Here is a 13,065-nt window from a genome sequence, read left to right on the forward strand (position 1 = left end):
ATAGGATCAGGAAAACACCACCAACCTTCTACAGATAGCTTTAGCTGAACACTTTGAAGAGGTTGCACTAGACTAACGTGTAAATAATGTAGCTGCCTGCGGTAGTGATAAGATCAGGAAAACATGACCAACCTTCTACAGGTAGCTTTATCTGAACACTGTGCAGAGGTCGCACTACACTAACGTGTAAATAATGTAGCTGCGTGCAGTATTGATAGGATCAGGAAAACACAACCAATCTTCTACAGGTAGCTTTAGCTGAACACTGTGCAGAGCTCGCACTACACTAACGTTAAAATAATGTAGCTGCCTGCGGTAGTGATAGGATCAGGAAAACACCACCAACCTTCTACAGGTAGCTTTAACTCAACACTGTGCAGAGGTCGCACTACACTAACGTGTAAATAATGTAGCTGCCTGCGGTAGTGATAGCATCAGGAAAACTCCGCCAACCTTCTACAGGTAGCTTTAGCTGAACACTGTGCAGAGGACGCACTACACTAACGTTAAAATAATATAGCTGCCTGCGGTAGTGATAGAATCAGGAAAACACTACCAACCTTCTACAGGTAGCTTTAGCTGAACACTGTGCAGAGGTCGCACTAGACTAACATGTATATAATGTAGCCAACTGCGGTAGTGATAGGATCAGGAAAACACCACCAACCTTCTACAGGTAGCTTTAGCTGAACACTGTGAAGAGGATGCACTACACTAACGTTAAAATAATGTAGCTGCCTGCGGTAGTGATGGGATCAGGAAAACACCACTAACCTTCTACAGGTAGCTTTAGCTGAAAACTGTGCAGAGGACGCACCACACTAACGTGTAAATAATGTAGCTGCCTGCGAAAGTGATAGGATCAGGAAAACACCACCAACCTTCTACAGATAGTTCTAGCTGTACACTGTGCAGAGGACGAACTACACTAACATTAAAATAATGTAGCTGCCTGCAGTAGTGATAGGATAAGGAAAACACCACCAATCTTCTACAGGTAGCTTTAGCTGAACACTGTGCAGAGCTCGCACTACACTAAAGTATAAATAATGTAGCTGCCTGTGGTAGTGATAGGATCAGGAAAACACCACCAACATTCCACAGATAGCTTTAGCTGAACACTGTGCAGAGGACGCACTACTATAACGTTAAAATAATGTAGCTGCTTGCAGTAGTGATAGGATCAGGAAAACACCACCAACCTTCTACAGGTAGCTTTAGCTGAACACTGTGAAGAGGATGCACTACACTAACGTTAAAATAATGTAGCTGCCTGCGGTAGTGATGGGATCAGGAAAACACCACTAACCTTCTACAGGTAGCTTTAGCTGAACACTGTGCAGAGGACGCACCACACTAACGTGTAAATAATGTAGCTGCCTGCAGTAGTGCTAGGATCAGGAAAACACCACCAAACTTCTACAGATAGCTTTAGCTGAACACTGTGCAGAGGACGCACTACACTAACGTTAAAATAATGTAGCTGCCTGCGGTAGTGATAGGATCAGGAAAAAAACACTAACCTTCTACAGGTAGCTTTAGCTGAACACTGTGCAGAGGACGCACCACACTAACGTGTAAATAATGTAGCTGCATGCGGTAGTGATAGGATCAGGAAAACACCACTAACATTCTACAGGTAGCTTTAGCTGAACACTGTGCAGAGGACGCACCACACTAACGTGTAAATAATGTAGCTGCCTGCGGTAGTGATAGGATCAGGAAAACACCACCAACCTTCTACAGATAGCTTTAGCTGAACACTGTGCAGAGGTCGCACTAGACTAACGTGTAAATAATGTAGCTGCCTGTGGTAGTGATAAGATCAGGAAAACAACACCAACCTTCTACAGGTAGCTTTATCTGAACATTGTGCAGAGGTCGCACTACACTAACGTGTAAATAATGTAGCTGCCTGCGGTAGTGATAGGATCAGGAAAACACCACCAACCTTCTACAGATAGCTTTAGCTGAACACTGTGCAGAGGTCGCATTAGACTAACGTGTAAATAATGTAGCTGCCTGCGAAAGTGATAGGATCAGGAAAACACCACCAACCTTCTACAGATAGTTCTAGCTGTACACTGTGCAGAGGACGAACTACACTAACATTAAAATAATGTAGCTGCCTGCAGTAGTGATGGGATCAGGAAAACACCACCAATCTTCTACAGGTAGCTTTAGCTGAACACTGTGCACAGCTCGCACTACACTAACGTATAAATAATGTAGCTGCCTGTGTTATTGATAGGATCAGGAAAACACCACAAACCTTCTACAGATAGCTTTAGCTGAACACTGTGCAGAGGATGCACTACACTAACGTTAAAATAATGTAGCTGCTTGCAGTAGTGATAGGATCAGGAAAACACCACCAACCTTCTACAGGTAGCTTTAGCTGAACACTGTGAATAGGATGCACTACACTAACGTTAAAATAATGTAGCTGCCTGCGGTAGTGATGGGATCAGGAAAACACCACTAACCTTCTACAGGTAGCTTTAGCTGAACACTGTGCAGAGGACGCACCACACTAACGTGTAAATAATGTAGCTGCCTGCAGTAGTGATAGGATCAGGAAAATACCACCAACCTTCTACAGATAGCTTTAGCTGAACACTGTGCAGAGGACGCACTACACTAACCTTAAAATAATGTAGCTGCCTGCGGTAGTGATAGGATCAGGAAAACACCACTAACCTTCTACAGGTAGCTTTAGCTGAACACTGTGCAGAGGACGCACCACACTAACGTGTAAATAATGTAGCTGAATGCGGTAGTGATAGGATCAGGAAAACACCACCAACCTTCTACAGGTAGCTTTAGCCGAACACTGTGCAGAGGTCGCACTACACTAACTTGTAGCTTTAGCTGAACACTGTGAAGAGGATGCACTACACTAACATTAAAATAATGTAGCTGCGTGCGGTAGTGATGGGATCAGGAAAACACCACTAACCTTCTACAGGTAGCTTTAGCTGAACACTGTGCAGAGGACGCACCACACTAACGTGTAAATAATGTAGCTGCCTGCATTAGTGATAGGATCAGGAAAACACCACCAACCTTCTACAGATAGCTTTAGCTGAACACTGTGCAGAGGACGCACTACACTAACGTTAAAATAATGTAGCTGCCTGCGGTAGTGATGGGATCAGGAAAACACCACTAACCTTCTACAGGTAGCTTTAGCTGAACACTGTGCAGAGGACGCACCACACTAACGTGTAAATAATGTAGCTGCCTGCAGTAGTGATAGGATCAGGAAAACACCACCAACCTTCTACAGATAGCTTTAGCTGAACACTGTGCAGAGGACGCACTACACTAAAAGTTAAAATAATGTAGCTGCCTGCAGTAGTGATGGGATCAGGAAAACACCACTAACCTTCTACAGGTAGCTTTAGCTGAACACTGTGCAGAGGACGCACCACACTAACGTGTAAATAATGTAGCTGCCTGCAGTAGTGATAGGATCAGGAAAATACCACCAACCTTCTACAGTTAGCTTTATCTGAACACTGTGCAGAAGTCGCACTACACTAACGTGTAAATAATGTAGCTGCCTGCGAAAGTGATAGGATCAGGAAAACACCTCCAACCTTCTACAGATAGTTTTAGCTATACACTGAGCAGAGGACGAACTACACTAACATTAAAATAATGTAGCTGCCTGCAGTAGTGATAGGATCAGGAAAACACCACCAATCTTCTACAGGTAGCTTTAGCTGAACACTGTGCAGAGCTCGCACTACACTAACGTATAAATAATGTAGCTTCCTGTGGTAGTGATAGGATCAGGAAAACACCACCAACCTTCTACAGATAGCTTTAGCTGAACACTGTGCAGAGGACGCACTACACTAGCGTTAAAATAATGTAGCTGCTTGCAGTAGTGATAGGATCAGGAAAACACCACCAACCTTCTACAGGTAGCTTTAGCTGAACACTGTGAAGAGGATGCACTACACTAACGTTAAAATAATGTAGCTGCCTGCGGTAGTGATGGGATCAGGAAAACACCACTAACCTTCTACAGGTAGCTTTAGCTGAATACTGTGCAGAGGACGCACCACACTAACGTGTAAATAATGTAGCTGCCTACAGTAGTGATAGGATCAGGAAAACACCACCAACCTTCTACAGATAGCTTTAGCTGAACACTGTGCAGAGGACGCACTACACTAACGTTAAAATAATGTAGCTGCCTGCGGTAGTGATAGGATCAGGAAAACACCACTAACCTTCTACAGGTAGCTTTAGCTGAACACTGTGCAGAGGACGCACCACACTAATGTGTAAATAATGTAGCTGCCTGCGGTGGTGATAGGATCAGGAAAACACCACCAACCTTCTACAGGTAGCTTTAGCCGAACACTGTGCAGAGGTCGCACTACACTAACTTATAGCTTTAGCTGAACACTGTGAAGAGGATGCACTACACTAACGTTAAAATAATGTAGCTGCCTGCGGTAGTGATGGGATCAGGAAAACACCACTAACCTTCTACAGGTAGCTTTAGCTGAACACTGTGCAGAGGACGCACCACACTAACGTGTAAATAATGTAGCTGCCTGCGGTAGTGATAGGATCAGGAAAACACCACCAACCTTCTACAAATAGCTTTAGCTGAACACTGTGCAGAGGACGCACTACACTAACGTTAAAATAATGTAGCTGCCTGCGGTAATGATGGGATCAGGAAAACACCACTAACCTTCTACAGGTAGCTTTAGCTGAACACTGTGCAGAGGACGCACCACACTAACGTGTAAATAATGTAGCTGCCTGCGGTAGTGATAGGATTAGGAAAACACCACCAACCTTCTACAGGTAGCTTTAGCTGAACACTGTGCAGAGCTCGCACTACACTAACGTTAAAATAATGTAGCTGCCTGCGGTAGTGATAGGATCAGGAAAACACCACCAACCTTCTACAGGTAGCTTTAGCTGAACACTGTTCAGAGGTCACACTAGACTAACATGTAAATAATGTAGCTAACTGCGGTAGTGTTAGGATCAGGAAAACACCACCAACCTTCTACAGGTTGCTTTAGCTGAACACTGTGCAGAGGTCGCACTACATTAACGTGTAAATAATGTAGCTGCCTGCGGTAGTGATAGGATAAGGAAAACGCCACCAACCTTCTAAAGGTAGCTTTAGCTGAACACTGTGCAGAGGATGCACTACACTAACGTTAAATTAATGTAGCTGCCTGCGGTAGTGATAGGATCAGGAAATCACTACCAACCTTCTACAGGTAGCTTTAGCTGAACACTGTGCAGAGGTCGCTCTAGACTAACATGTAAATAATGTAGCTAACTGCGGTAGTGATAGGATCAGGAAAACACCACCAACCTTCTACAGGTTGCTTTAGCTGAACACTGTACAGAGGTCGCACTACACTAACGTGTAAATAATGTAGCTGCCTGTGGTAGTGATGGGATCAGGAAAACAACACCAACCTTCTACAGGTAGCTTTAGCTGAACACTGTGCAGAGGTCGCACTACACTAACGTGTAAATAATGTAGCTGCCTGCGGTAGTGATAGGATCAGGAAAACACCACCATCCTTCTTCAGGTAGCTTTAGCTGAACACTGTGCAGAGGACGCACTACACTAACATTAAAATAATGTAGCTGCCTGCGGTAGTGATAGGAACAGGATAATACCACCAACCTTCTACAGGTAGCTTTAGCTGAACACCGTGAAGAGGAAGCACTACACTAACGTTAAAATAATGTATCTGCCTGCTGTAGTGATGGGATCAGTAAAACACCACCAACCTTCTACAGGTAGCTTTAGCTGAACACTGTGAAGAGGACGCACTACACTAACGTTAAAATAATGTAGCTGCCTGCGGTAGTTTCAGGATTAGGAAAACACCACCAACCTTCTACAGGTAGCTTTAGCTGAACACTGTGCAGAGGACGCACCACACTAACGTGTAAATAATGTAGCTGCCTGCGGTGGTGATAGGATCAGGAAAACACCACCAACCTTCTACAGGTAGCTTTAGCCGAACACTGTGCAGAGGTCGCACTACACTAACTTATAGCTTTAGCTGAACACTGTGAAGAGGATGCACTACACTAACGTTAAAATAATGTAGCTGACTGTGGTAGTGATGGGATCAGGAAAACACCACTAACCTTCTACAGGTAGCTTTACCTGAACACTGTGCAGAGGACGCACCACACTAACGTGTAAATAATGTAGCTGCCTGCGGTAGTGATAGGATCAGGAAAACACCACCAACCTTCTACAGGCAGCTTTAGCTGAACATTGTGCAGAGCTTGCACTGCACTAACGTGTAAATAATGTAGCTGCCTGTGGTAGTGATAGGATCAGGAAAACACCACCAACTTTCTACAGATAGCTTTAGCTGAACACTGTGCAGAGGATGCACTACACTAACGTTAAAATAATGTAGCTGCCTGCGGTAATGATAGGATCAGGAAAACACCACCAACCTTCTTCAGGTAGCTTTAGCTGAACACTGTGAAGAGGAAGCACTACACTAACTTTAAAATAATGTAGCTGCCTGCGGTAGTGAAAGGATCAGGTAAACACCACCAACCTTCTACAGGTAGCTTTAGCTGAACACTGTGCAGAGGTCGCACTAGACTAACATGTAAATAATGTAGCTAACTGCGGAAGTGTTAGGATCAGGAAAACACCACCAACCTTCTACAGGTTGCTTTAGCTGAACACTGTGCAGAGGTCGCACCACACTAAGGTGTAAATAATGTAGCTGCCTGCGGTAGTGATAGGATCAGGAAAACGCCACCAACCTTCTACAGGTAGATTTAGCTGAACACTGTGCAGAGGACGCACTAAACTAACGTTAAAATAATGTAGCTGCCTGCGGTAGTGATAGGATCAGGAAAACACTACCAACCTTCTACAGGTAGCTTTAGCTGAACACTGTGCAGAGGTCGCACTACACTAACGTTAAAATAATGTAGCTGCCTGCGGTAGTGATAGGATCAGGAAAACACCACCAACCTCTACTACAGGTAGCTTTAGCTGAACACTGTGAAGAGGAAGCACTACACTAACGTTAAAATAATGTAGCTGCCTGCAGTAGTGATGGGATCAGGAAAACACCACCAACCTTCTACAGGTAGCTTTAGCTGAACACTGTGAAGAGGACGCACTACACTAACGTAAAAATAATGTAGCTGCCTGCGGTAGTGATAGGAACAGGAAAATACCACCAACCTTCTACAGGTAGCTTTAGCTGAACACCGTGAAGAGGAAGCACTACACTAACGTTAAAATAATGTAGCTGCCTGCGGTAGTGATAGGATCAGGAAAACACCACCAACCTTCTACAGGTAGCTTTAGCTGAACACTGTGCAGAGCTCGCACTACACTAACTTTAAAATAATGTAGCTGCCTGTGGTAGTGAAAGGATCAGGAAAACACCACCAACCTTCTACAGGTAGCTTTAGCTGAACACTGTGAAGAGGATGCACTACACTAACATTAAAATAATGTAGCTGCCTTCGGTAGTGATGGGATCAGGAAAACACCACTAACCTTCTACAGGTAGCTTTAGCTGAACACTGTGCAGAGGACACATCACACTAACGTGTAAATAATGTAGCTGCCTGCGGTAGTGACAGGATCAGGAAAACACCACCAACCTTCTACAGATAGCTTTAGCTGAACACTGTGCAGAGGACGCACTACACTAACGTAAAAAAAATAATGTAGCTGCCTGCGGTAGTGATGGGATCAGGAAAACACCACCAACCTTCTACAGGTAGCTTTAGCTGAACACTGTGCAGAGGTCGTTCTAGACTAACATGTAAATAATCTAGCTAACTGCGGTAGTGATAGGATCAGGAAAACATCACCAACCTTCTACAGGTTGCTTTAGCTGAACACTGTGCAGGGGTCGCACTACACTAACGTGTAAATAATGTAGCTGCCTGCGCTAGTGATAGGATCAGGAAAACAACACCAACCTTCTACAGGTAGCTTTAGCTGAACACTGCGCAGAGGTTGCACTACACTAACGTGTAAATAATGTAGCTGCCTGCGGTAGTGATAGGATCAGGAAAACACCACCAACCTTCTACAGGTAGCTTTAGCTGAACACTGTGCAGAGGACGCACTACACTAACGTTAAAATAATGTAGCTGCCTGCGGTAGTGTTGGGATCAGGAAAAAAACACCAAACTTCTACTGGTAGCTTTAGCTGAACTTAGTGCAGAGCTTGCACTACACTAACGTTTAAATAATGTAGCTGCCTGTGGTAGTGATAGGATCAGGAAAACACCACCAACCTTCTACAGATAGCTTTAGCTGAACACTGTGTAGAGGACGCACTACACTAACGTTAAAATAATGTAGCTGCCTGCGGTAGTGATGGGATCAGGAAAACACCACCAACCTTCTACAGGTAGCTTTAGCTGAACACTGTGAAGAGGAAGCACTACACTAACGTTAAAATAATGTAGCTGCCTGCAGTAGTGATGGGATCAGGAAAACACCACCAAACTTCTACTGGTAGCTTTAGCTGAACACTGTGAAGAGAATGCACTACACTAACGTTAAAATAATGTATCTGCCTGCGGTAGTGATGGGATCAGGAAAACACCACTAACCTTCTACAGGTAGCTTTAGCTAAACACTGTGAAGAGGACGCACCACACTAACATGTAAATTATGTAGCTGCCTGCGGTAGTGATAGGATCAGGAAAACACCACCAACCTTCTACAGGTAGCTTTAGCCTCACAATGTGCAGAGGTCGCACTACACTAACTTGTAGCTTTAGCTGAACACAGTGCAGAAGTCGCACTAGACTAACATGGAAATAATGTAGCTAACTGCGGTAGTGTTAGGATCAGGAAAACACCACCAACCTTCTACAGGTTGCTTTAGCTGAACACTGTGCAGAGGTCGCACTACACTAATGTGTAAATAATGTAGCTGCCTGCGGTATTGATAGGATCAGGAAAACACCACCAACCTTCTACAGGTAGCTTTAGCTGAACACTGTACAGAGGACGCACTACACTAACGTTAAAATAATGTAGCTGCCTGCGGTAGTGATAGGATCAGGAAAACACTACCAACCTTCTACAGGTTGCTTTAGCTGAACACTGTGCAGGGGTCGCACTACACTAACGTGTAAATAATGTAGCTGCCTGCTTTAGTGACAGGATCAGGAAAACACCACCAACCTTCTACAGATAGCTTTAGCTGAACACCGTGCAGAGGACGCACTACACTAATGTTAAAATAATGTAGCTGCCTGCGATAGTAATGGGATCAGGAAAACACCACCAAACTTCTACAGGTAGCTTTATCTGAACACTGTGCAGAGCTTGCACTACACTAACGTATAAATAATGTAGCTGCCTGTGGTAGTGATAGGATCAGGAAAACACCACCAATATTCTACAGATAGCTTTAGCTGAACACTGTGCAGAGGACGCACTACACTAACGTAAAAAATAATGTAGCTGCCTGCGGTAGTGATAGGATCAGGAAGACACCACCAACCTTCTACAGGTAGCTTTAGCTGAACACTGTGAAGAGGATGAACTACACTAACGTTAAAATAATGTAGCTGCCTGCGGTAGTGATGGGATCAGGAAAACACCACTAACCTTCTACAGGTAGCTTTAGCTGAACACTGTGCAGAGGACGCACCACACTAACGTGTAAATAATGTAGCTGCCTGCGGTAGTGACAGGATCAGGAAAACACCACCAACCTTCTACAGATAGCTTTAGCTGAACACTGTGCAGAGGACGCACTACACTAACGTTAAAATAATGTAGCTGCTTGCAGTAGTGATAGGATCAGGAAAACACCACCAACCTTCTACAGGTAGCTTTAGCTGAACACTGTGAAGAGGATGCACTACACAAACGTTAAAATAATGTATCTGCCTGCGGTAGTGATGGGATCAGGAAAACACCACTAAGCTTCTACAGGTAGCTTTATCTAAACACTGTGAAGAGGACGCACCACACTAACGTGTAAATGATGTAGCTGCCTGCGGTAGTGATAGGATCAGGAAAACACCACCAACCTTCTACAGGTAGCTTTAGCCGAACACTGTGCAGAGGTCGCACTACACTAACTTGTAGCTTTAGCTGAACACTGTGCAGAAGTCGCACTAGACTAACATGGAAATAATGTAGCTAACTGCGGTAGTGTTAGGATCAGGAAAACACCACCAACCTTCTACAGGTTGCTTTAGATGAACACTGTGCAGAGGTCGCACTACACTAATGTGTAAATAATGTAGCTGTCTGCGGTAGTGATAGGATCAGGAAAACACCACCAACCTTCTACAGATAGCTTTAGCTGAACACTGTGCAGAGGACGCACTACACTAACGTTAAAATAATGTAGCTGCCTGTGGTAGTGATGGGATCAGGAAAACACCACCAACCTTCTACAGGTAGCTTTAGCTGAACACTGTGAAGAGGAAGCACTACACTAACGTTAAAATAATGTAGCTGCCTGCAGTAGTGATGGGATCAGGAAAACACCACCAACCTTCTACAGGTAGCTTTAGCTGAACACTGTGAAGAGGACGCACTACACTAACGTTAAAATAATGTAGCTGCCTACGGTAGTGATAGGATCAGGAAAACACCACCAACCTTCTACAGGTAGCTTTAGCTGAACACTGTGCAGAAGTCGCACTACACTAACGTGTAAATAATGTAGCTGCCTGCAGTCGTGATAGGATCAGGAAAATACCACCAACCTTCTACAGGTAGCTTTAGCTGAACACTGTGCAGAGGTCGCACTAGACTAACATGTAAATAATGTAGCTAACTGCAGTATTGATAGGATCAGGAAAACACCACCAACCTTCTACAGGTAGCTTTAGCTGAACACTGTGCAGAGGTCGCACTAGACTAACGTGTAAATAATGTAGCTGCCTGCGGTAGTGATACGATCAGGAAAACACCACCAATCTTCTACAGGTAGCTTTAGCTGAACACTGTGCAGAGGTCGCACTACACTAACGTGTAAATAATGTAGCTGCCTGCGGTAGTGATAGGATCAGGAAAACACCACCAACCTTCTACAGGTAGCTTTAGCTGAACACTGTGCAGAGTTCGCACTAGACTAACGTGTAAATAATGTAGCTAACTGCGGTAGTGATAGGATCAGGAAAACACCACCAACCTTCTACAGATAGCTTTAGCTGAGCACTGTGCAGATGTCGCACTAGACTAACGTGTAAATAATGAAGCTGCCTGCGGTAGTGATAGGATCAGGAAAACACCACCAACCTTCTACAGGTAGCTTTTTCTGAACACTGTGCAGAGGTCGCACTACACTAATGTGTAAATAATGTAGCTGCCTGCGGTAGTGATAGGATCAGGAAAACACCACCAACCTTCTACAGGTAGCTTTAGCTGAACACTCTGCAGAGGTCGCACTACACTAATGCCCCGTGCACACGATCGGACATTGATCGGACATTCCGACAATAAAATCCATGGATTTTTTCCGACGGATGTTGGCTCAAACTTGTTTTGCGTACACACGGTCGCACAAAGTTGTCAGAATTTCCGATCGCCAACAACACGGTGACGTACACAACGTATGACAAGACTAGAAAAAGCCAGTTCAGAACCAAGCACGGCACCCTTTGGGCCCTTTTTGCTAATCTCGTGTTAGTAAAAGTTTGGTGAGAGACAATTCACGCTTTTTCAGACTCGTGGTTTTCAGATCGTTTTCTGCTGTTCAGTTTGTGCTTGTGGGTTTGTATCTGCTCTTTAGTGCATGCAGTGAGTTACGCGTGACTCTTGTCATTGTGTTCTTGTTCGTTCATTACTGTTTTTCAGGTCGCTCTTCACAGGCCTTGCTGTTCTTCAGTGCATTCTGTTACTGCGTTCTGAGCAGCCGACCGTTTTCTAGCCATGTTGCGTATACGTACTCCTCGTAGAGTTCGTGCTGTGTGGGGGCTTGGTGTTGGGGTCCTGACCTTGACACAAGTCCAGTACATGAACAGGGTGGGGAGGAGTTCTTGGACCAAGAATTGGTTGCTTCAGCGTGACCAGTTCTGTCACATGCCTTTGCTCTGTGAGATCCGTGAGAATAATCCTGATGATTTTAGGAACTTTCTCTGGATGACGGACCCCATATTTCACTGTTTGTTGTCTTTGCTGACCCCCTATATCAGCAGGCAGGATACCTGCATGAGGCAAGACATCACTCTGGAGCAGATGCTCATCGCCACCCTGCGGTACTTGGCGACGGGGAGAAGCCTGCAGGACTTGAAGTTCTCAACAGGCATCTCCCCCCAGGCTCTGGGGATCATTATCCCAGAGACCTGTTCTGCCATCATTCAGGTCCTGCAGAAGGAATATATTAAGGTAAGATTTATCCTTTAATATCACATTTTATTGTATTTAATGTTTGATATTGTATTGTATTTCTTTCCTCGTTCTCTAATTACCATGATTGGAATATGCTGTGAATGTCCCGTTTGTCCTCATGCATGCTGGATTTTTATGTAATTATTTTTTTTCTCCTTCATACATATTTGCCTTCACTTATCTCCCCAGCATGGTCTCCTGGTGCTATATTCACCTCGTGCATTCACTTAACAATGTATTTTATCAGCTCCATAGCTTTACCCCAAACACCCCCTAAAATGCTTTAAAATGTGATTTGTGCTTTAAATTCAGGCAGAGTGCCTGAGGCTTTTTTTGGGGGGATCCCCAAATCATTTGGAACCCTCCCTCCCCCCATCTGCTAAGTCAGCTGATATCAATTCTCTATCTATCCTCAATCATCTATCTGGTGACTTTGCGAAACCCATACACACTATACCCATCTCTTTAGTGGTCATTTATGGATGAATTCCCCAAAGCATGTAGTGCAAGGGCCTGCCTGTATACTTTAAAATGGTACTGTTTAAATTTTTTGTATACTAATATTATCTTGATAGGTAGTAGTAGAATTTCCAAATGTGCTCAAATGTGTACAATGTGTATTTATATCTTTGTATTATGACACTCTTACCTGTCCAGTGGGCTGCCAATAGTGTAACTAAGGAGGGGCTGGCAGA

Source organism: Aquarana catesbeiana, linkage group LG02, assembly GCF_042186555.1.
Source record: "Aquarana catesbeiana isolate 2022-GZ linkage group LG02, ASM4218655v1, whole genome shotgun sequence".
NCBI lineage: Eukaryota > Metazoa > Chordata > Amphibia > Anura > Ranidae > Aquarana > Aquarana catesbeiana.